The 25,588-nt window shown below is 39.7% G+C and overlaps 1 long non-coding RNA gene across 2 annotated transcripts in view; it reads left to right on the forward strand.

Annotated features, from left to right (window-relative positions):
• The window catches only part of LOC129250144 (uncharacterized), a 136,045-nt gene that overhangs the window by 55,858 nt on the left and 54,599 nt on the right, over positions 1-25,588 (forward strand). Inside the window, exons 1-2 of one of the 2 annotated variants that reach the window (XR_008582806.1) lie at positions 6,710-6,903; positions 7,088-7,493. This is a non-coding gene — a long non-coding RNA (uncharacterized LOC129250144). Of the gene's footprint in view, positions 1-6,709; positions 6,904-7,087; positions 7,494-25,588 lie in introns of those variants that run through there. The other variant, XR_008582807.1, reaches the window with a different exon arrangement.

A 25,588-nucleotide genomic window follows, 5' to 3' on the forward strand; every position in this document is an offset into this window, starting at 1 on the left:
TGCATTGCGGTTTGGTCACCCTTGAGTGCCCCCATTAGAAGGCTGGTTTCTATTAGCCAGACTTTGTACGGAGTTCGCTATTAAGCTTGACTGTACCCCGTTAAGCAAGCTCACCGGCATAGCTGTTCCACCGTGAGTTTAGGGTTTTTTTAAGGAGTAGTGATTTTAACTCTGCTCCCTGTTCTCCCCGCCTCAAATGAGAGGCGGAGGCAAAATCCACCCCATGGAGTTCCTTCTCCTCCGCCCGGCTATCAGCAACCCAAAACCCGCAGAGATATGACCGTACTGATAAGGGGTTATCGGTCCTACTCATAGCCGCACTACCCCACACTGGTGTCGGCACCAGCTAGGCTAACGACTGAGGAGAAATCGTAGAAGGTTTACTCTCAACCTGTGCGGTGCAGATAGTAATACCTGTTATAATTTGTTAATGACCTTGTCTGGTCGACTTGTTGGTCCGCGAGAGGTATTTCATTTCCGTCTACCCACCTAGCTATACCAGAGAGGGATCCCCTATCCGCTATCTGGGGACATGCGCTGTATGGATTAAAAGTTCCCCACAAGGGGGTCTTACTAACGCTTTTATAGCAACAGTGGACAGCTGTTCATGGCCCCAGTTATTGCGTTGTTTTTAAAAACTACAAAGTAGTTGTTTATTGGTTACTTGTTTGGGTTTCGGCCACCAAACAAGGGAGGCATAAGTGATGATCGGTCTAATCATCATGGTATAAATCCAAAGAATTAATTTAGAGTCTAGACCCCATGTTCTGTTATAAATGCTTAGACAAAACCACATGGCTCTAGTGGGTTTTTCTATCTTCGCTTCGAGGTGAGAGTTCCAATTTAGATGTTTATGTAAGATAACACCTGGATATTTTACTTCGTTCGTATACTTCGCACTTATAGTAGTTGCTTCTATAATTATTGGGCCCAAGTTTAATTTTTTTGTAAAAGGAACAATTATTGTTTTTCTAGGATAAATAGATAACCCTTTCGCCAGTCACCTGTCCGATTTGATGATCAATGCTTGGTTCATGATGTTGGAAATTATACCTCCAAATTGGCCGGACACAATCCAATCACCATAAGTTCGGCAGCTTATCCTATGGCATCAAAGCCTGTCTCCTGGAGTTTTATTAGGAGATAATCAATGACTAAAGATAACAGAAATGGTGACAAAACACCTTCTTGTGGACAGCCTTTCATTGACTTCACTGAAACAATTTTAGCCCTGGAGTTAAGCTGATTATTTTGCTGCCAATCATCGGCGGCCGCCGTAGCCGAATGGGTTGGTGCGTGATTACCATTCAGAATTCACAGAGAGAACGTTGGTTCGAATCTCGGTGAAAGCAAAATTAATAAAAACATTTTTCTAATAGCGGTCTCCCCTCGGCAGGCAATGGCAAACCTTCGAGTGTATTTCTGCCATGAAAAAGCTCCTCATAAAAAAATGCCGTTCGGAGTCGACTTGAAACTGTAGGTCCCTCCATTTGTGGAACAACATCAAGACGCACACCACAAATAGGAGGAGGAGCTCGGCCAAACACCCAAAAAGGGTATACGCTTCAATTATACATATATATATATATATCATCGTTTTCACCCGTGTTTCCAAAGGCGCCTTCAATATCTAAGAAAGCACATAAAGCAATCTCCCTAGAACTTAGAGCTTCTCTATCTTTGTTGCGGTGAAGTGATCCTTCCCTGGATTTTCTTTCATTATATGCAAACTGAGATTGAAGCAGTGTTGTTTCCAACTTCTTCCTAATATGAAAATCCTCTAATCTTTTGTTTTCAGGACAATAGATGTATGGCCTGTCCGATTTGGGAAGTTCCTTGGGCCTCTTATCTTTTGGGGATAAATTCCACGTTGACCTTACGCCATATTAATCGAAAGCATTCTCAGTTGCAAATCCAGCAAATCTTGTCGGGGCAAAAATTACTCTGGACAACCTCCAACCTTTGCTATTCAATACAAACCTTTTGTCGTATTGAGCTTAGTCCTCTGTAGTTGTTCTTTACGCAAGGCTTTGTGAAGTCTAGCGCCTTCCGATTGGCTTTTTCCTGACTAATGAATTCTGAAATGGGGAAGTACCTTGACCTCGGGCATTCATAAGATACAACTTACATTACTTAATATTTATTCCTTTTATTTAGGCATCATTTGTCCATGGATCTTGAAGCCAAAGATAATTTTCGTCTATAGCACCTGGAAGTTATTTTTGCGTTTTTCCTCCACAAGGTTTTGTAGCCTTGAGCCCGTAAATTCTTCTTTGGTAGATCCTTGCATTCACCCACATGATTCAGCCTTGACTTTTGCGGGACTTTAGTGTGCCAGCTTACGGTCTCGGCTCTGCTGGAGACCTTGAGCGCATTCTGCCTTTCTAGCGCATTCTTGCTAGGGGAAGATTTCTCGGTGCCCGCCACATGGGACATTGTTTCCTCAGCACCCTTCGCAGTGGTTGTTGTGGCTACCGACACCGCCTGTATTTTCTCCATTGTTCTCTCTACTGCCTCATCTTCGCCATCCCCCTCACAGGCCTTGTTGGTATTCAGTATAAATTGCACATGACCAAAGCGATATGCGACCGTACCTTTTGATTTTGACAGTTTGCTCAAGAACTCATCATCGACTGCTAGCGCGAGGTGAACCAACACACCTTCAGTCGTATTTTGCAACATTTTGCAGTGGTTAGCTGCAAGATTAATTTGCGCACTGATTGTCGGCAGAATTTTCTCCTTTGAGAGCTCGGTGCTCTGTGAGAAGAAACCCCTGATAACAATCGGAAACTCATTTTCTCCACTCAGTGCCATTTCAAGCCCACACTTCTTTTTGATCAGGTAAAAATTAAATTGCATCCATTTGACAGCATTTTCATTTGAACGAAGAAAAAGCAACCATCCATTTCTGTGCAGTGAGCTTTCAAATACCGGTTTGTTAATGTCGTTGACCTCGATAATAATGTCAATAATTGTCTCTTAAATGTGAACCATTCGTTCTCTGATAAAGCATGATAAGCCTATATCGACAGGGACAACACCCAGTCGTATCAAGCCAGCTACCTGGCTTAACGGCGGGTTGGTTGCATGTGGAGAAACTCTAGTCTTTTTGCCCATTGGTATATCCTTCGATGAGTCTTCTCAGCGCACCCCTTTAGCCGCATATGCGCTTTTCGCCATTTATAGAGGCTTTTCTATAGGCTGACCCCCTCCAGAGCCTGCTTGAAACGACGCTTTTCAGCTGACGTCATTTTGATGAAGCCAGCTTTTTGAGATCTGAACCTATGTCGATACATTGCAGCTTATCTGAGATTACACTAAGTTTGTCACCATACAAGCTTTCGGAATCCAAAGAGTCCGTGGACTCGAGACTGGAATCTTGTTCCGAAAGTGTTGGCCTAGGAGCCAAGAGTAATAGTTTTATATCATCAGCAATAAATGCTGATTGTTCTTCAACAACTATCCCTGCAGGTGTTGCTGACAAGCAGTTGGGTGCATTTATACCAACTCTGCACGCAGCCGAAGAATCATCATTCGCTTTTGTTAAATTATTACTAGATTTTTTTTATTAACAAAACATCCCACTAGTAGTAGGGAAAGGAAGTACTCCGTAGCAGGGCCCTTGTACTGCGATGAGGCTTTAGTTAAACCCGGAGGTCACCAGGTATCCCAAGCTCGCATTTTCGTCTATTATCTGTCTATCTTAGCCATTTGTGCATCTGGTAACTAGTGTAACAAGGCACATTAGTTGACCAACAGACAACCGTTTACAGCCGTTACCGCGGGGAGGTGATATATCAGGCTTCGACCAGCAATACAATTACGGCACACTCCAGCGAACGTTTAAAGAACTTTAACGCGGCTTTATTTCGAGTTTTTATGCAACAGATGTCTAGAGAATTCGTTGAAATCATCTCAGCTAAGATTTAGGCATCTTGATTGTCACTTTTGCCCCCAAGTTTGTCTCTCCCACTTCTATCCTCCCTTTTTTTCATTGGTATCAAACTTCGATTTTTGATTTCTTATCCAAAATAGCACTCTTTGAGCAGCCATTTATCCTCACCTAATAATGCTCACAAATAACAATGTAAAAAAATTTGATCTACGCCACATTAATAAAAAAAAAATATATGGGAACAAAATATCACAAATTGAGTTCTTATTATCTAGTCATATATTATAATTACATATTGGTATACGTTGCAGCTATATGAGTCTCTTTTTATAACAGCCGGTTTTTCTCGAGTGAGCCTGCCGCCTCATTACACTAACCCACTTTAATGTCGTGAGTGGAGCACACCCAAAACGGAACCTCCACGATTGCTCGGAGCTCACCAGAGCATCATAACTCCCCTTTTCTCTCATCCTGCCGTCTTCGACCATCAGGCTACAACAACAGTAGCGACACGCACGCAAGAACAATCCCGTTTAACTCTCACTCCCCGAAGCGAGACCCCGCTCCAGAGAAGTATCAAGCTTTTCCAGCTTATATGCAACGGGCACATGTTTAAGATCGTAGCCGTGCTGGCAACCCATAGAATGATGTAAGATCCAGAGCAAGACAGCTCGGTAACTGTTATCTCGTAGTTTAGCCGTTACCTGCATTGATGAGAGAGTTTTGAATTAATTGCGATTGGATATTACTGCAGGGACACAAAATTCTATCTCTGCATTTGTTTTCCATGACGGAAAGATTACAATGTGTACAATCGATCTCGTTCCTTGAAGAACTTACCATTGCAGCAGCAGCAAAAAAGAAGAAATGTTCTATTATTTGCACAAACAAAAACCTGCTATTTCGAGATAGATTTGAAAATAATGGAAAGAATCTAAAAAACAGTAATATTCGTGCTGTACAAGAAAATTTTGTTGGGTCTCATCGTGGCATGGTGGATCTATTAGGTGCGCAACTAAGTTTTCGCTGTTTTCTGATGAAAATAAAACTTTATTCTAAAAAAATTGTTACAAGTTAATCATTGAAAGTATTGATTATCGCTGGCTACTACTTTTACCCATCTTTATGGTAGATCTCGTATACCGTTGCGGTAAAACTGTTCATATTTTGAGGCTATCCACGGATCAAGCCATTTTTTGATTTCTTCATATGAATGGAACTGCTGGTCAGCTAGACCATGTCCCATTGATTGGAACAGATGATAATCGGACGGCGCAATATCTGGAGAATATGGCGGGTGGGGTAGGATTTCCCATTTCAGTGTTTCCAGGTAGGTTTTAACGGGTTTGGCAACGTGAGACCGATCGTTATTATGGTGTAGAATCACTTTTTCATACCTCTCCGCGTATTGCGGCCGCTTCTCGCGCACTGCTCCGCTCAATCGCATCAATTGAAGTCGATACCTTTCCCAGTGATGGTTTCGCTTGGTTTTAACAGTTCATAATAAATAACACCAACTTGGTTCCATCAAATTCATAGCATAATCTTCGCAGCGTGAATATTCGGCCGAGGCGACGGCGTAGAAGCATGACCGGGCAGTCCCCATATCTTTTCTTTGAATTGCTGTAATGAATCCATTTTTTATAACCCGTCACGATGCGATGAAGAAAACCCTTCCTTTTTTGCCACTGGAGCAGTTGCTCACAGGCGAAAAAACGAAGTTCAATATCCCTTGGTTTTAACTCATAATGAACCCAAGTCCCTTGTTTCTGAATCATTATTCCCAAAGCATGCAATCGCATGGAAATGCGCTGGCGGGTAACTCCTAATTCTGAAGCAAGCTCTTCTTGCGTTTGACATGGATCTTCATTGAGCAATGCCTCCAATTCCGCGTCTTCGAAGTTTTTTGGCCTTTCTTCACGCGGACGGTCGTCAACATTAAAACATGTTGTTTCACTTAAAACAGCATCTCCATAAACTCGTTCATCGCGCGCTCATGCCAACTTATGGTGTACATAATTATCCCATCGAACGCACTATTCGGAATAATTCTACATTATTATATGATGTTCGACAGATTAGACCAAAGTGAAGAGAATAGTGTGGCTGTAAATGAAGATTTTGCCGAAGACCCGGAAGAATCGATTCGGCGCCAATTCCAACAACTTGGCATATCTTATGACACTACTTGCGATTTTACGTATAAAATACAGTTAGATCATTATTTGAAGTCGGCCGATCTTCCAAAGCGTCATAATTTCAGTCGTTGGCTTTGGCCCATATTTCTTTAAAGACAAGGCTGCCGCCAATGTAACAGTGATGTGGGAATGATAAACGACTTTTTGAAGTTCATCTGATATCACACCTTTTGACTTTTATTTGTGAAGGTATGTAAAGTCTAAATGCTTTGCTAAAGTTATTCATGAGATACCGACCGAAGTCCTCCAGCGAGTCATTTAAAAGTGATGTTTACGGATGGCCAAATTACGGCGCAGTTCCGGGTTCCATTTGAAAGGGGTTATCTTTAAAAAATAATTGTTATGAATGGCTCTACACAAAAATAATAAAGATTGCCCAATCAATTTGAATTTTCCTTGTTTTATTTCAATTAAAAATCCGAGAACTCTAAGCTGACCACCCTTTATCTGGTTTATTTGTGTGTATGGGCATGTGTTTTAATATGTCATAAATATGTACACATACAAATGTAAATATCCGTTCAAAAGGCATGCAAAGCAGAAGTTGTATATATTTTGTTTCGATTTATGATATATGTCGCTTCATATATTCTAGTGCCATTTCCATTACAAGTACTTATACGAGATAAGATTAAGCTAAGCTTGTTCTCTTATCAGTTTTATTATACAACAACATACGTCGCGAGTTTACTGCAAAACAGACATAACTCTAATAAATAAAATGTCTATTTTGGTGTAGCCCGGTGAAGTCATTCCTAATTTTACTCTCCAGCACTAGAACTTCTACTTTTTCCGTCTTTACAATAGCAGGTGTCCTCTTTCGTTCATTAATTACATTACTTGTATATTTCAAATTATGATTATTTTTTATTGAGTTACAGTGGTCTTTTATAAAACGTGCTATGCAAAAATAATGACACATATAAATACAACTAAAGCTCAAATCACCTTCGCACTTAAATTCACTCAATTTCTTTTTTATGTATATTTTCAGTAACTAATACGCCAGATTTATACCGAGGACGAGTACGTATACTCAAAGAAGCTTATAAAACGATTTGAGAAGCTGCTGATAATTGGTTTTCAGATGAAAACAGCGGAAGCTGCCGTTAAATTTTTCAGTGGAAATGAGAGATTTTTTAATCTGAAAAGAGTAGTTTATTAAATATGTACATATGATTATATGTATATACGTAGCTATTAAAAAATACAACTAAACCTCAAGAAAATAGTGTTTTTATCCTGATAAATAATATTAGATAAATCCGTTAGTAAAGGACCGAAAAGATGCCACTGTTTGGCAAAAAAGATTCAAGCAAAAAGATGAAAAAGGAAAACAAAGACCTTAATAAGCAAACATCTATAGAGGAAAAATATAACCTCCATGGATTGCTTGGGACGTAAGTACCGAAATATTTTTATTACAATATGTATTTAATAAGATTAGTAAATAATAAACGATTCTAATCTGTTACGGCACTATTTACAAAATTATATTTTAATATTAGACTAAAATTGACTTAAAGTCAACAAAAAGCCGGGGCTTTTATACAAATTAGCAACATTTGGTACATGTAGTAGCTTCAAAAATTTTTTATATTGATAATTCACCTTAATTTTTTTTAAATTATAGATATAAGCTGTGTTCTATTCTAAACAATAATCCTTGAAAGTAAGTGAAAATTCTTCACTGTTTTGTGAAGGTGTTGTATTAAATTAAAAAAAAAAAAAACACTTTACTTAGGGAAGCGCGAAATAAAACGAATATTGCCTGTGGAAGCGTAATTAAAAGGAAAAGACCGTGCACGTCCGATTACAATTCAAAAAGTGACTTTATTATACATGTTCTCTCCTTATATTAGGCCTAAAACTAAGATAGAAGAAATAGCGGAAATGGAAGAACAGCATGTGGAGAGTTAGAGAGAGTTTGCAGTTAAGTAAATAGAAATAGGAAGAACGGAAAGTAGGTATAGCTGTAGAAATAGAGTCAATGCTCGGAAGTAAATAGAAACAGGTAAAGAAATAGCGACAGCGAGAAACAGTAAAGTATACTATATACCTACTTATAAATAAAAAATATAAAATAACTTAATATTGTATTAAGCTTGAATACAATTTCATTATTTAAATTCAATATTATATTAATTTATTCTATTCTAATTTACGTTACATTATTCTATTAGAATAGTTTGCCAGATTCTGGCTTAACACCTGCCACCTTGAAGGAATCCAACAGCCTTCAATTCTTGTTTTCCACCGGCAGCACGGCGAGTTTGTGGATAGGGCGTCGTACTTCACCCGACCTAGTAGCAATGTCTGCGACTCGAATTTTGCCGTCCGCTCCGGGAATGGTTGCGGTTACTCGACCGAGCACCCAATGCTGCGGTGGTACGTTGTCTTCGTGGACGACGACGAGTTGGCCTGGTTGGACGTTGGGCTGCGGGTGCACCCATTTGTTGCGCTGCTGAAGCTCCAGAAGGTAGCTCTTCGACCACGCGTGCCAAAATTGTTGCTGGAGAGAGCAAACAAGCTGCCATTTCTCTAAGCAGCGGCTAAGGTTAACGGGTACCTTCTCTGATGGCAAAGCTCGCAAGGGGCAACCGATTAGTAGATGCGCCGGCGTTAGCGCCTCGCCGTCGTTGGGGTCGTTGCTGAGTGGTGCGAGCGGTCGGGAGTTCAGTACCGCTTCTACTTCGACGAGAAGCGTTGCGGTTTCTTCGGCGGTTAACAGCGCGTTGCCTACGGCGCGCACCAGCAGATGTTTGGTCGACTTTACTGCTGCTTCCCACAGGCCGCCGAAGTGGGGTGCCCTCGGAGGTATGAAGGCGAAGATGAATCCTTCGTCGGCGGCGTATTGAAGAATCTCCTCTTTCTGTGCCAGAGAGGCTTCCCGAAGCTCCCTCAGCTTCCTCTCTGCTCCCACAAAGTTCGTCGCGTTGTCGCAATATATTTTGGCTGGCATCCCTCGGCGCCCAATGAACCTTTTGAGAGCGAAAATAAATTTATTAGCAGTTAAATCAGTAACAAGTTCTAGATGAACTGCCTTTGAAGCGAAACACACGAAAATGGCAATATACATTATCGCGGGAGGGCGACCGCGAATTTTTAAGGTTATTTGAATGGGCCCGCAGTAATCTACCCCACATATTGTGAAGGGCCGTTGGGCGCGTAATCGATCGGCGGGTACATTGCCCATGATCTGACCTTGTAATTTTGGCTTATAACGAAAACAGTGAATGCATTCTCTTACAGTTCGAGTACAGGCTTCTCGAGCATTTATCAGCCATATTTTTTCTCGCAGAGGCGCTACCAATGCCTTTGGACCGGCATGGTGATTACGAAAATGTAGGAACCGGATGTATGCTTTCACAAAGTGCGAGTCTTTGCGTAATAGCAAAGGGAACTTAGCATCATAGGGGACTCACGCGTTTAATAAACGGCCACCTAGTCGAATCAATTTAAACGATAATGATGATTCCGAGTGTTCATGCAGAAATGGTGTTAATTTCTGCAAACTTGAGGGAAGTACGTTATTTTTCGATAATTTATTTATTTCATCGCTAAATTCAAAATGTTGAACTATTTCGACAATTTTAAGAAAACTCAATTGTAATTCCTTTGCCGTGGGTATTATTTCAGGTTCTGCTTTTCGCTCTCGTATTTTTCGAAGCCATCTGAGTATATAAGCGAAAATCCGAAGCACTTTTCTGTGAGATGAGAACCTGTCAACTATTTCGAGAAGTGGATTTATTGTGGCATTGATTGCGGTTAACGTAATTGCGTTCTTCTTCTTCTCGAGTGCTTCTTGTTCCGGAGAGAGACTGAAGTTGACATTTTTTGGTCACGTAGCAGGGTCTTCTAGGAGGAACTGGGGACCACTAAACCATATTGAATTACCCAATTCGTCCACGTTACAACCCCGAGACACTTGATCCGCTGGATTTTGTTTTGTGGGCACATGACGCCACGACATATTCTGGGTCCACTTTTGGATCTCGGACACTCTATTTGCGACGAAAGTTTGCAACGACGATGGATGCGTTTTAATCCAATGCAGAACTATTTCGGAGTCTGTCCAGAAAATTGTGTTTTCTATTGGTCGACTCAACATTGGTGAAATTCTTGACCATAATTTGGCAAGAAGATGGGCTGCCGAGAGCTCTAAACGCGGAAGAAATTTAGTCTTCAGCGGAGCTACTCTAGACTTTGAAGTAAGCAGCGAGCATTTCGTACCACTAGCGGATTGGCTACGTATATAAACGCAGCAGCCATACGCTCTTATTGAAGCGTCGGAAAAGCCATGAATTTGGCAGCTGGCACTCGACTCTGTATTTACATACCGAGGAATGCTAATTGATAGAAGCTGCAAGAAATTGGCTTTAAAGTTTTGCCAGCTAGTGTCAAGCCGCAATGGTATCGACTCATCCCAGTCTAGCTTTTGAATCCAAAGCTCTTGTAATAAGATTTTAGCTTTGGTAACTAGCGGGGCTAATAAACCAAGAGGGTCAAAGAGGCGAGCGGAAACTGATAAAATATTACGTTTAGTTGCTCGCAGCTCGCTAAAATTATCTTCCAGAATGAAGCGAAAAATGTCATCTTTCGGCTGCCAGTGGATTCCAGCGTTTTGGTGGAGTCGGTATCGCTGAGCTGCAATAATTTTTGGAGACTCTCACTATCCGATGAGCTTGTATGATTGGAAAACCACTTTGCTAATTTCAGCCTTGCCGATTCTAAAATTATATTTACTTCCTGTTGTATCTGGGTGAGGCTTTCTATACTGTCGGATCCTGTTAATAGGTCGTCGACGTAAAAGTCATTCCGAATGACTTTGGAACCGAGTGGATATTTGGCTTTATTTTTGTCGCTTAGCATTTGCAGACGCGTGTGGCGAGAAATGGTGCAGGCGCTGTGCCGTATGTTACGGTGTTTAATCGAAAAATTTGTAAATGCTCCGATGGATCCTGTCTCCATACTATGAGCTGGAAGTTCCTGTCGTCTTCGTGTACCAATATTTGACGATACATCTTCGTGATGTCGGCAGTCATGGCATATTTGTGCAATCGGAAGCGAAGGAGGGCCGAAAAAAGCTCCTCTTGAACGATCGGTCCGACCATCAAGGTTTCATTCAACGCAACTTGTGTTGATGTGCGACTCGAAGCATCAAAAACTACGCGCAACTTGGTAGTTGTGCTCTGCGGTCTTAACACACACTGGTGCGGAATGAAACAGTGCGGCTCACTCGGGTGTCGATTATTTGTTGGACTCATATGCCCCAATTCGAGATACTCTTGCATGAAGTCCAGGTACATTTTACGAAGTAATGGATCTTTCAGTGTCCTTCTCTCCAGCGCCTGAAACCGCCGAGCTGCGGTTTCATACGAATGACCGAGTAATTTACGGTCGGTTTTGAAAGGCAGTCTGACTTGAAGCCTTCCACATGGTAAAACCTGTGTGGTTTTCGAAAAAAATTCCTCACATTTTGCCTGCTCTGGAGTCAGTCGTATGGAATTTACTTGTGCAGGTATTTCTTCCAATTCCCAAAATTTTCGGATTGTAGTATCAATGCTAGCAACGCTCTCTTCAAATTGACATAATGTGCTACTTACTTGGGCACTGGAGCTATTATTTGTGGCATACTTGCCTGAAATTATCCAGCCTAACACAGTTTTTTGCAGCGTTGGCTGCCTTGGGCTGGTTCTGATCTGACCCACCGATAACAGATCAAAGAATATTTCAGCTCCTAAAAGTATGTCTATTTTCTGACACTTGTAGAAACTTGGGTCAGCTAGTTCAATATTTTGTGGGATTTTCCAGCCATTTGTTTTTACAGTCCGATCTGGATGATTGACTGATATCGAACGCATTACCCAAAAGTCCGCCGAAAACTCAAAATTGTTGATCCTCGATTTTATATAAGTTTTTAGCTTGCCTTGGACCTTTTTATTTGAATTACCAATTCCAACTATATTATATTTAGAGCGAATTTTTCTTTTCGGATTCGCAATTTCTGCATAAGCTCTTCGGTCATAAAGTTGACTTGAGAACCGGAGTCAAGTAGAGCTCGCGCTTGCTAATATGCATGGCCTGTGACGTCGAAGGTTGCGGCTCGGTCTCAAAGGAGATTGGATATTGATGCAACATGGTGTGATGCGAACGGTTGCATACACCACAGCGATTTGCTTTGCACTTTGAGACCGTATGTCCCTTGCGCAAGCAATTTATGCACAGGGAAATCGATTTTGCAAATTCAAATCTTTTAAGTGCAGTAAGCGCTTGGAATTTTGGACAAGCTGTCAAATAATGGTCCTTGGAACCACAGTGAAGGCAAGTCGGCAGTTTGGAATTTGTCGCGATAAATGTTGTCTTTGAGTGTCGCAGTTGTTAATTTTTTGTTTTCTGCCGCGTATCTTCATTATTTGGCCTTTGTTGGGATGAGGAAGCTTCTTCAGCTGATAAATGCTGGTATCTCTTGTTTAGCATAGCTTCACACTCAGCCCAAAGCGGCAGCTTATCATAGTCAAGTTGCTCCTCCCACTTTGACCGAGTAGTGGGATCAACCTTGGACATGACTATGTGAATCAACATCGCATTTGAAATAAGCTTATCGTCACCCAGCGGTAAAAGGGAGTCATATACTGCAGACACTGTATAAATCATTGATCGCAAAGACGACGCAGTATTAAAGAATATCAGGCATTTATTGTCATACACCTTTCTCAAACTTGCCAACGCCTTTGGATAATTTTCTTCCGACATTTGGAAGGACTTCACTGTGCCTAAGGCTTCACCGGATAGACATGATACTAAATAATTAAATTTTTCAATATCCGGGATTGTGGGATCATTGCGCACGAAACTCTCAAACAGACTCATAAAGTTTTTAAACTCAGAATATTCTCCTTTGAACGTAGGTAACGACATTTTTGGTAGTCGCGAGCTGTGAGGTGCAGTAAAAGATGTTTCGGCAATTGACGATTTATTTCTCGCCAGAATGGACTTTATAATGGACTTTGTTTCTACAATTAAGTCCTCTAACTCTCCACGGGCAATGTCTTCTTCGTCGATTTCCTCAATTTTCGACTGACATTTCATGAGTTTTTCGCTGTGGGAGTTCAATATGTCGAGTCGGCACTCCAATTCGATTTTATCTAGCGACATGGTCTTTTCAAGGAGACCAGTTTTTATGCGCACTATGCTGGTTTTTGCAACAGTTCTCTGGCGCTTTAAAGACTTTAAGTCCATCATCTCCTTACTTGGAGAGAGACTTGAAATAGTCGACTTTGGTTTACTCATATTTTGAGATTAAAGTTCGCTGCTTTAGCCTGTGGCTTTTGTAAAATGAAAACGGTTCTGGAAGCTTGTCAGCACGAAAACGAAAGCGATAAATACTGAAATATATAATAGCTGAAACTTGACCAGAACCAACGAAAATGAGACCAAAATAAGCAGCGAACAGTTGAGTCTTTGCTCAAACAAAATTTGTACTGTCGAAAAAAATTTTTGTTTTTTTGAAAATATTGTGGCTGATTAACAAACCGCAATTTCGTTTGATTTTTTGAAAAGATCCCAAAAATAAACCGAAAAATAGTACTCGCAAATTATTTGGCGACAAACGAGTTCCTCTACCTCGGGGCCCACTGTATCCTTCACTTCATAGGCAGTATATGTATATGTATATAGATATGTATATTTATAAGTATATAAGTTTATTTGCATATAAGAAGTGGATACACGACATGCCAATAATTGAAGCCCTTGTACTGTGAGACGATTTTTAGCAACTGTAATAATCTCGGTCAATCACAAAGCCAATTTCTAGCTTCAACTTTCGCACTCAACACCTGTTTTTCGTGGACTGGTTTGTTTCCAGCTTCAACTTCCCTTTGGCGGGCCACGCAGTTGCAGGTCATTCCTCCCTCGATGTCCTATGTAACGCTGGATATTGGTGGTGAACAGTTGGTGAACCGGTGAATATGACGTACACACAGTTTCACTCCCCTTCGTTGGCGATGTTCTATATGTTTTTTTTTTTTGTGTTTTAACTTTTTTGAATATAAATATTTTATTTTATTTATATTTTTTGTGTATAAGTATTTTATTTTAATTTCAAACACTTTTTTCTTTTTTTTTTTTTGATAGATATATTAATTTTTCTTTTTTTTTTTTTGTTTTGTTTTTTGGGGGTCACTGTCACTGTGCACTTTTTCAGTTACTGCACTTTCCACGTCACTGCACTAGTTTTTGTATATGCATATACATATGTATGTACATATATTAGTTTAGCTGTCTGTTTTGTTATTTTTTTTTTTTTTTGTTTGCGAGACGACTTTTGTTTTGCTTGTAAACGGACCGCGCAGGCAATATTCTTTTAGTTATTTATTCGGCTGGTTATTTAATTTAAATATTTTCCGTGCAGCTTACACAAATCACCAACTTGTAATATATTGTCACTATCAATGTGTTTTATTTAAATAACTTCCGAATTTTAGTTCACAAATTATGTACACAAATTATTGTTTATTTCTCGAACTATTATTTAATTCTGTAATTATTTTTTCACTTTCGCACTAAAGTCCCTGCTCGGGCGCCATGAAAATTCTTCACTGTTTTGTGAAGGTGTTGTATTAAATTAAAAAAAAAACACTTTACTTAGGGAAGCGCGAAATAAAACGAATATTGCCTGTGGAAGCGTAATTAAAAGGAAAAGACCGTGCACGCCCGATTACAATTCAAAAAGTGACTTTATTATACATGTTCTGTCCTTATATTAGGCCTAAAACTAAGATACAAGAAATAGCGGAAATGGAAGAACAGTATGTGGAGAGTTAGAGAGAGTTTGCAGTTAAGTAAATAGAAATAGGAAGAACGGAAAGTAGGTATAGCTGTAGAAATAGAGGCTCGGAAGTAAATAGAAGCAGGTAAAGAAATAGCGACAGCGAGAAACAGTAAAGTATACTATATACCTACTTATAAATAAAAAATATAAAATAACTTAATATTGTATTAAGCTTGAATACAATTTCATTATTTAAATTCAATATTATATTAATTTATTCTATTCTAATTTACGTTACATTATTCTATTAGAATAGTTTGCCAGAATCTGGCTTAACAGTAAGAATATCAAAATGTTGTTTTGGGGAGCACGGATTGTATATTTTATTCAAGATAGTTCGAACGATCACTTTAAGATGTTGGTACAAGCCAACAATCCATAATACACTTTACTTAAAACACTTCTGTTATATGTCTTGTTTGATCAAAAAGCCAACTTCCCTTTCCGACTGTCACAATGTTGCAAAGGAAGTTTTTTTTATCCTTTTTGACATTGAATTTTAAGAAATTTTTCGTAATCAGCCAACTTGTACAGGGTGGCCCTCCTCCATTGTTGTTTTTTTTTGTTTTTTAGTCATATAATATTTGGTCAGTGACAGATCTTTTCCACTGGAAATCTTGACTGCAAGCTCGTATCATATCTCTTCGGAAGGAAATTAATCGGCTTACGCTTGAACAACGCTGAGAAATACTATGTACAAACTTATTTCCAAAGCCAATGTAGCGTAGCCCAAAGTATGTGTTCATTGAAGAAGTCATATTTTTTTGTCAATAAGCCAATACTTGCTCATAAAGTGACAGATTTTAGAGTGGTGGCATCATTGGAATATTTTTCTCTGAAAGTCCTGCTGAACCTGCCATTTCGGCCAATGGTAAGAGGTAGGGAGGCATGATAAACGATTTTTTGCGCGACATGTTCGGTAATCGTTTTATAAGCCGTCATCATCAATTCATCAATCTTCTTCATTTTGGTTTTTTTTTTTTATTTTTGAAAGAAACCACTATATGGAACGCCCAGTACACATACTTTTTGGTAACCCAAATATTCGGTCGAAATATTTGCTATATTCCAGTTCCATGAATTACATGTCAGGTCGGTTAACTCAGCAGTCGTCGTGAATGACGAGAGCGTGATGCAATAAGCTTTGATTTGACTTCAGGCTCGAGAGTTTTTAAGAGAAAGAGTTTTGATGAATGTGGTTTAAGGCCTTTCTGTGTTCTCTTGTTGTAGAAGCTGTATACCGTCCAGTTGTTGTTTAACGTAAATCCGAATCTCTTCGATATGCGCGGAAAAATCTAATAGTACTACGACAGGTCTCTCGGAGTGGCAGTCAAGTACAAAATATGTATACTTATGGCGCGAAGTGCGAGCACAAGGGTTGTAAGTGTCTTCCCTACTGAAAGAAGACAGATATCGGACGATATGTTTACTCCAAACATTTTAGAAAGCCCAAAAAGAATCCAAAATGCTGAATGCATAGAAAAGATTCCACGTTAAGCGCCAGCACTCTAACTGGCTTCTTACTATAGATGTCTGCAGACTTTTTAGTGTTGGAGGATCTCTAAAATCAGCAGTGTTTCTTTTTATAAAGTCGGTCATTCCGAAAGGTTTAGAACTATATTATTAACATGATTTTAAAAGGTAAGATTACTGTCAAATATGAATCCAAAATCTTTTATTTCTGTAGTACGGGCTATCAAGCTATTTAAGGAATAACTAAACTGCAAAGAGGCAGTTCGTTTAGTAAATTATACCACATAACATTTTCTAATGTTTAATTTTAAATTATTAAAATAACACTATTTTTCAAACGATTCTATATCATCCCGTAACTTTAAGCAATCCGATCTTTGAAAGAAATTCATATTAATTATTAGCTATTAAATGAACTATCTAATGCGCTACTTACGTTACATTCAATATTTATCACTTAATTACTGCGTACATATACAGACGTGTTGCATAGCCGTATATATTAAATATTTAAAACAAAAATCGCTGATTAAATCGGTTGTGTTTCACCTTTTCGGAATTAACAAAATTGAATTTTGAATAAGACTAAAATCTGCAAAAGTAAACAAGAGTAAAACAAAAAAGGAAACCAAAACTGCTAACCGATGAGTATCCGACGTTATCCACGGACAGTGCGTGTTCGCTCAGCCCGCACTGATGGGAGCAGCGCTGCAGCAGCTTTGATCAACGGGAACAACAACGGGCATAAGAGTTCCCCGCTTTCAAGTATCGGGTCAATCCATAAGTTCGTGCATATTTTACCCATAATTTCACTTTTGCACGATTTTTGCATACAAAAAATTATTCGCGGAATATAGCGCAACTATTTATATTTTCTTTGATACCTTCTACTCAAATATGAACGAGACGGTATCAATAAAACGGTCCGCGGATGACATATGGCAAAACCAAATTTTTTGTTTTTTGGTAGGACTGTTATAAGCTTACATGACAAATTTCAGCGTGATATGTCACATAGTTTGTTTTCTGTGCTACTGTAAACAAGTCAAGCTCGAGTGTGTTCTTCGAATTCTCTTTTATGACTTCAATTGTCTCAAAATGTTTTCCACGGAGCGGCACTTGAGCTTAGGAAACAGTGTGACTTTTTCACATGGAGCCATATCAGGCGAATACGGTGCTTGCGGAACGATATTAACATTATTTTTGTTCAAATAATCGCGAACAAGACGTGATGTGTGAGCTGGTGCATTATCGTGATGCATGAACCATGACGTGTTGCCCCACAATTCCTTCCTTTTAAGACGAATGTTCTCGCGCAAACGCTTTAAAACGTCTAAATAATATTCAGCGTTAACCGATTTTGTGATTTGTGCGATTTTCAAGCACAATTTCCTTTACTTTTCCGATGTTTTCGTCGTTTACCGATGTTGCTGGACGACGCTCATGAGCCAAGTTTTCAACCGATGTACGGCCCTCTTTGAACGATTTGTACCAGTGGAAAACACGTGCACGCGATAGAGCAGAGTCCCCATAGGTTGTCTGCAACATTTTTAAGGCGTCTGAAGACGAAATTTTGTTGGAATAACAAAATTTCAAACAAATTCTTTAAATTTCCATCGTTAAATTCTAAGAACACACTCAAACTTGACTTGTTTACAGTAGCACAGAAAACAAACTATGTGACATATCACGCTGAAATTTGAGATGTAAGCTTATAACAGTCCTACCAAAAAACAAAAAATTTATTTTTGCCATATGTCATCCGCGGACCGTTTTATTGATACCGTCTCGTTCATATTTGAGTAGAAGGTATATTGTGCATTCAACAAGTGATTTTAATCGCGGATAAAAGCACGTGTTGTTAAAAAATAAAATGGAATCTTCGAACGCGTATAAGAGGCATATTTTGTATTTTTTTTATATAAGTAGTAAAAAGGCAACAACTGCTGCTACAAAAATAAATACTGTTCACGGGGAGGATACCGTGAGTGTAAGGACTGCACAAAATTGGTTTTCAAAATTCCGAAGTGGTAACTGCGATGTGGAGGATGCCCCGAGCGCTGGTCGTCCTGAAGTCTTTAACTCCGACGCTTTGCTCGAACTCGTGGAAGCTGAGCCAAACTTCACAGTCGATATGATAGCTCAGAGGTTAAATTAATCAAAGATGAAACACCAAAACCGACCCCTAGAGATGACCTTAACCCCAAGAATATTCTCCTGTCTATTTGGTTTGATAAGCCGGTATTGTTTACTATGAACTTCTTGAACCAAACCAGACGATAACTGCTGATTATTATTCCCATCAGCATCAAACCTGAATGAGGCTCTGAACAAAAATCGACCGTCTTTAGTGAATATACGCACAGTTTTGTTTCACCACGACAACGCAAGACCTCATACCGCAAGGCAAACATTAGGCAAGCTGAACGAGCTCGGATGGGAGCTAATGCCGCACCCACCATACTCTCCGGATATTGCACCTTGCTTTGTCACCTTTTCCGTAGACTTCAATCCCATACGAGTAACAAGAACTACTCCTCAAAAGAAGCTAACGGGTGATTTTTCAGCTATTATCTAGTTGGTTTAAACAGCTGACGCACGTTTAGTGTTTTGTTTCACTATCAAACATCTTTAGTTTAACCATGAATCGTCTTACAAATGAACAACGCTTGCAAATCATGGAATTTTATTACAAAAATGCGTGTTTTGTTAAGAAAGTTTATCGCGCGCTTCTTTCATTTTATGGTCAGTTTAATCGACCCACTGAAGCGGCTATTCGAGCTATTGTGACTAAATTTAGAACCAAGTTTACATTATTGGACATCAAACCACCGACACGCTTACGTAGAGTACGAACTGAAGAAAATATCGCAGCTGTATCTGCCAGTGTTAATGATGACCATCAATTATCGATTCGTCGCCGTTTGCAGCAATTTGGTCTCTGTTACTCAACAACGTAGAAAATTTTGCGAAAGGATTTAGGTGTGAAACCTTTCAAAATACAGCTGGTGCAAGAATTGAAGCCGAACGGCCTACCGCAACGCAGAATTTTTGGTGAATGGGCTCTTGGAAAGTTGGCCGAAGATCCACTTTTTTATCGAAAAATTATGTTCAGCGACGAAGTTCATTTTTAGATTAATGGGTACGTAAGTAAGCAGAATTGTCGATTTTGGAGTGAAGATCAGCCGGAAGAATTGCAAGAGCTACCAATGTATCCAGGAACGGTTACAGTTTGGTGCGGTTTGTGGGCTGGAGGTATCATTGGATCCTTCTTCTTCAAAGATCTGCGAATCGTAACGTAACTGTGAATGGTGAGCGCTACCATGAAATGATATCCAACTTTTGTTTGTTCAAAATGCAAGAGCGTGACTTGCATGACATGTGGTTTCAGCAAGACGGTCCCACATGCCAAGAGCACGCGTAACAATGGACTTGGAGAGGCGAGTTCGGTGAACATTTTATTCCACGTTCGGGACCTGTCAATTGGCCACCCAGATCGTGCGATATAAGGCCTTTAGGGGCTATGTTAAAGCTCATGTCTATTCAGACAAGCCTGCATCAATTAACGCATTGGAAGACAACATTAAAGAATATATGTGAGATACCGGCCGAAGCATTGGAAAGAGTAAGCCAAAATTTGTACTAAGCGGATGGACCATTTGAAGCGTAGTAACGGTCAACATTTGCATGAAATAATCTTCAAGCATCAAACTAAATGGACTGTACTATCGATTTAAATAAAAATTTTATGCAGTTTTCTGAATTTTACGTGTGTTTTTTTTGAAAAACTTTCCTATAGCTCTTAAAAAATCATACTTCCAGCCCATTAGCCGCACCAAACTGTGACCTCTTCTGGATACGTTGGTAGCTCTTGATCTTCTCTCCAAAATCGACAATTCTGCTTATTTACGTACCCATTGAATGAGCGTCGTCGCTGAACACAGTTTTTCGGCTTTAAACTTTCTTAACAGAACACGCATTTTTATAATAAAATTCAATGATTTGCAAGCGTTGTTCGTTTGTAAGACGATTCAAGGTTAAATTATAGACCAAACTGAAGATGTTTGACCGTGAAACAAAACACGAAACGTGTGTCAGCTGTTTAAACCAACTGTTTAAAAAGATAATAGCTAAAAAATTACCCGTTACTTTAAACATCTTTTCTACCTACTACATATTACAACCACCATAAAAGTCAATAAGATTTAAAACAAATAACATATTGGGAGGTTGAATTAGTTTTAAAGGTTTTTTTCGAAGATTTGGGGCTTTATTGTGAAAAAACGGTACAAAATATTTTATTCGAAGTATTGGCCATCGCTAGCTACAACTTTCGCCCATCTTTCGGGCAATTTCCGGATGCCGTTTCTCCAAAATTCTGGCCGCTGCTTGGCTATCCATGACTCAACCCATATTTTGGTAGCCTCGTACGAGGAGAACCGCTGGTCCGCCAAATCGAGACTCATATGCCGGAACAAATGATTATCGGAGGGAGCTATGTCTGGAATATACGGCGGGTGGGGTAACACTTCCCAGCCAAGCGTTCCAAGGTATTTTTTGACAGGTTGAGCAACATGCGGCCGAGCGTTGTCATGTTGCAAAATAACCTTGTCGTGCCTTTTTACCGTTTCCGGCCGTTTTTCTTTCAATGCCCGGCTTAAACGCATCAATTGCAGTCGGTAACGATCCCCCGTGATTGTTTCGCCCGGTTGGAGCAGCTCAAAATATACGACGCCGACCTGATCCCACCAAATGCAGAGCATGATTTTCTTGCCGTGAATATTCTGCTTGGCCGTCGACGTTGATGCGTGGCCGGGCAAACCCCATGACTTTTTGCGTTTTGGGTTATCGTAGTGGATCCATTTTTCGTCGCCAGTCACCACCCGATGCAAAAAGCCCTTCCGATTCTTTCGCTCGATCAGCGATTCGCACGTAAAAAATCGCCGTTCGACGTCGCGCAGCTTCAACTCGTACGGGACCCAATGTCCTTGCTTTTGGATCATTCATCATCGCTTTTAGACGCTTGCAAACGGTTGATTTATCAACGCCCAATGATTCAACAAGCTCTTCTTGGGTTTGGCACAAGTCCTCGTTTACCAATTCCCCCAATTCCGCGTCCTCGAACTTTTTGGGCTGGCCAAGACGCTCCTTGTCTTCGGTGTGAAAATCACCACTTTTGAATCGTCGAAACCAGTACTCACATGTTGAAATCGACGGAGTATGGTCTGGGTAGGCCTCCTGCAGCAATTCACGGGCTTGGGCTGTATTTTTTTTCAAATTGAAGCAGAAAAGCAAAGCTTCCCGCAAATTGCGTTTCGACGGCACGAAAGTTGACATACTCGGAGCACGAAAACACTGCGTTGTTTATACTTCAGCGAAATGACAGATACTGATAAACAAAGCCTAGGGATGAGGCTTTGTCATGAATATATATTCAGTATTGCCAACGCGATAAAGTGATAAATAGCGCCATCTGTGTGTCATCTTTAAAACTAATTCAACCTCCCAATAGTTTCAGTTATTAATCAACTTAAACCTAAAAAAGCACCAGAATATGACAAAATCAACCCAAAGGTGCTGAAAGAGCTTCCCAATATTGCCATGCTTCATATCAATCACATATTTAATGCCACCTCTCGTACTGCCTACCACCCAACAACTTGGAAACTATATCAAATCTCTATGATTGGTAAACCTGGGAAAGAGCTAAGCCAAGCATCCTCATATCGGCCAATTAGTCTATTGTCTGTACTCTTGATGCTTTTTGAAAAGTTGCTCTTGCAGAAAATAATGTCCTTTATGCATTAAAATATTTAGATTCCTCAACACCAATTTGGATTTAGAGCAAAACATAGAAGAACTGAGCAACTTCATCACACAGTGTCCTTTATACGAAAGTGTTTTTAGAAAAAACAGTACTACACTGCACTGTTCTTAGACGTAGCACAAGCATTCTATAAGGTATGGCATCGCGGCCTAATTCACAAAATTACTAGTTTATTGCTTACGAATATATATCTCTTGCTGGAAAACTACATCACTAATAGAGAATTTGTTGTAAAGTCGGCATTGTAGAAAAGACGCTGGTGTTCCACAGGGTAACGTTCTAGGTCCTATTTTATACGTATTATATGCATCTGACATGCCAAACAACAAGCCAAATAATGACATCAACATTTGCCGATGATACTGCAATACTTTGCGCTCACAGAGACCCAAAAGGGGCAACGTCTGTACTACAAAGGCATATAGATGCAATAGAAAAATGGCTTAAAAACTGGAGAATAAAGATTACTGAAACGAAATGCGTGCATATTACGCATATTTTACTCTAAGGAATGAACCTTGCCCTGCAGTTAAAAATAATGGTCAGAATATACCACAGCCAAATGAAATAAAATATCTGGTATTCACATAGATAGAAGAGTGACATGGCGGAATCATATTGAAAGAAAGTGACTAATATCAAGCTTCAAATAAAAAACCTATATTGGATGCTTAATTTGAAATTAGCATTACTTCTAGATTATAAAGTGCTACTGCATAAAGCCATGCTCAAACCAATATGGACATATGGTATGAAAATGTGGGGAACTGCTACGTCTTCAAATATCGAAAAACTTCAGAGAGCGCAATCTAAAATCTTGCGGATAATTACCTCTTGTAGCCGATAAAATAGTACGGTTGAGCCAAAAATACGTCTGTACGCTTGAGCAAAAAATAGTACGGCCTCATTTTCATCACATCCAAAAATCGTACACAATTGTCGTGAGGGACAACGGAAGTTTCAAAGGAGACTGGAAACTAGGCCCTCCGGCTCCCAGCTACGAAAAATCGGAGACTGGAAACTCGTCCTTTTCAGCTCCCTGCATTCACATCTATCATACCCGGAAAAAAAAACTTGGACAATCACCATGAGGAATAACGGGGAAAACTTTAGGATAATGTATATCGCTGTGAAAAAAACATTAAAAGGGGGGGATAGAGGGGTGTATCCCATCCTAAAACTGAAAACCGAACCTGCCGGAGGCTTATAGTTTTTAAGTAATTTAATGTTAAAGTTCTCTAATTTAGCGAAAAGTTGGTGTTGCCATACACCTGAAATAAAAACGAAGTTCGTATGCAGGGATGTTCAGTAGAAGGTTCATTGTAAAACTGCAGTATTTTTTGCTGTAATTTTAAGTTGAGAAATATTTTTGAAAATAAAAACATACAACTCATTTAAACTTAGAAACAATGATATTAAGCGTATCACAAAAAATAATAAAGTAATTAAAATTAAATTAAATTAATTAACACAGTATTTTTGGGTGGAACTCTTTATCGCGTAGGCGGCTTGTTGTTGTTGTTTTTACGGAATGGTATCATGATATATGGTTGTAGTGGATAACCAGAGTAACCTCTGTGGAAACATTTCAAAATTATTATTTAGTTATAATGTTAATTTTAAAGAAGCCACGTATTAGTTCTCCCACTTTTAAAATCTGCTTGAAGGAACTATTCTGCTGCGCTATGCTTCCATATAAAAGCGTCGTGGTTAACCCCAGGATTTCTCGCGTCTATTGGGTTGGGGAATATGTTCATAGCGCTTTTATTTTTTATTTTTATTTGAAAACGATTTGTTTGCTGTTTGGCAAAGAGTAAGTATTCATTCGATATAACCCTTTCTGCCCTACAAAACGGTGCAGGTGCCTCTAAGATGACTCAAAGTTCATTAGCTTGCTTATACGAGGGGTGCCTTTTATATTTCGGGATTTGGCAACCCTGGTGTTGCAATATGGCAACTGACAGCTGTATCGCAAAGTTTGACATTTTTGGCTTTTACGTACTCAGAACGTTTTGAAATACCAGCGCTATTTGTGTTGTTTACAGTAACTTAAATTGCAACTGAACTGATATTGCAAGATCGTCATGTGACCTATCGTGAGATTGAGACAATCTTAGGCATTAGTGGGACCAGCATACATTCAATATTGCATAAACATTTGACTGTCAAAAAAATTTGTTCGCGTTGGATCCCACACAATTTGTCAATCGCTCAAAAAAAGGCTCGTGTCGATTGGTCGAAGGAAATGCTCAAAAAATACGATCGCGGGGCTTCGAAACACGTCTATGACATCGTTACAGGTGATGAATCATGGATTTACGCGTATGAGCCCGAAAGTAAACAGCAGTCGACTGTATGGGTGTTTCAAGATGAGCCAAATCCAACAAAAGTTGTACGCGCACGAAGCATTTCCAAGCAAATGGTCGCCTGTTTTTTCGGAAAAACTCGACATGTCGCAACCGTACCACTAGAACGCAGAACAGTAAATTCTGAGTGGTACACAACCATTTGTTTGCCAGTTGTCTTCCAAGAAATTAGGAAAACCAATCACCAAAGACGGATCACTCTTCACCAGGACAATGCGAGCTCTCACACATCGGCTCAAACAACTGCATTTTTGAGCACCCAAAACATCAAATTAATGGATCATCCGCCGTATAGTCTTGACTTGGCACCGAATGGCTTCTTTTTATTCCCGTACGTAAAAAACAAACTGAGAGGTCCACGTTTTCCGACACCTGAAGAAGCGGTTGCGGCATTCAGAATGCATGTTTTGGAGGTACCTCATTCAAAGTGGCAAAAGTGTTTCGACAATTGGTTCATGCAAAAGTGTATAGATCTTCATGGAGAATATTTTGAAAAACAATAAAGTGATTTTCGATGATTAAAATTTGTTTTTGTTCTCTAATCCCGACATATAAAAGGCACCCCTCGTATTGTAAATGTCTTTATTGTTATCACTCGCTTGCAGTTCGATGAAAAAATATGGTAGTGGTTTTTTGTTGTTCCTTGTATTATATTAGTAATGTTAAGTATTGGGTTGGAGAATAAGTTCATAGCGTTTTTATATTTCCTTTCATTTTACAACGATTTGTGTCCTAATTGGCAAAGGGTAATTATTCATTCGGCCGCCGTAGCCGAATGGTTTGGTGCGTGATTACCATTCGGAATTTACAGAGAGAACGTAGGTTCGAATCTCGGTGAAACCAAAATTAATAAACAAAAAAAACAAAAAACTCCCTTTGGAGTTGGCTTGAAACTGTAGGTCCCTCCATTTGTGGAACAACATCAAGACGCACACCAGAAATAGGAGGAGGAGCTCGGCCAAACACCCAAAAAGGGTGTACGCGCCAATTATA

Source organism: Anastrepha obliqua, chromosome 6, assembly GCF_027943255.1.
Source record: "Anastrepha obliqua isolate idAnaObli1 chromosome 6, idAnaObli1_1.0, whole genome shotgun sequence".
NCBI lineage: Eukaryota > Metazoa > Arthropoda > Insecta > Diptera > Tephritidae > Anastrepha > Anastrepha obliqua.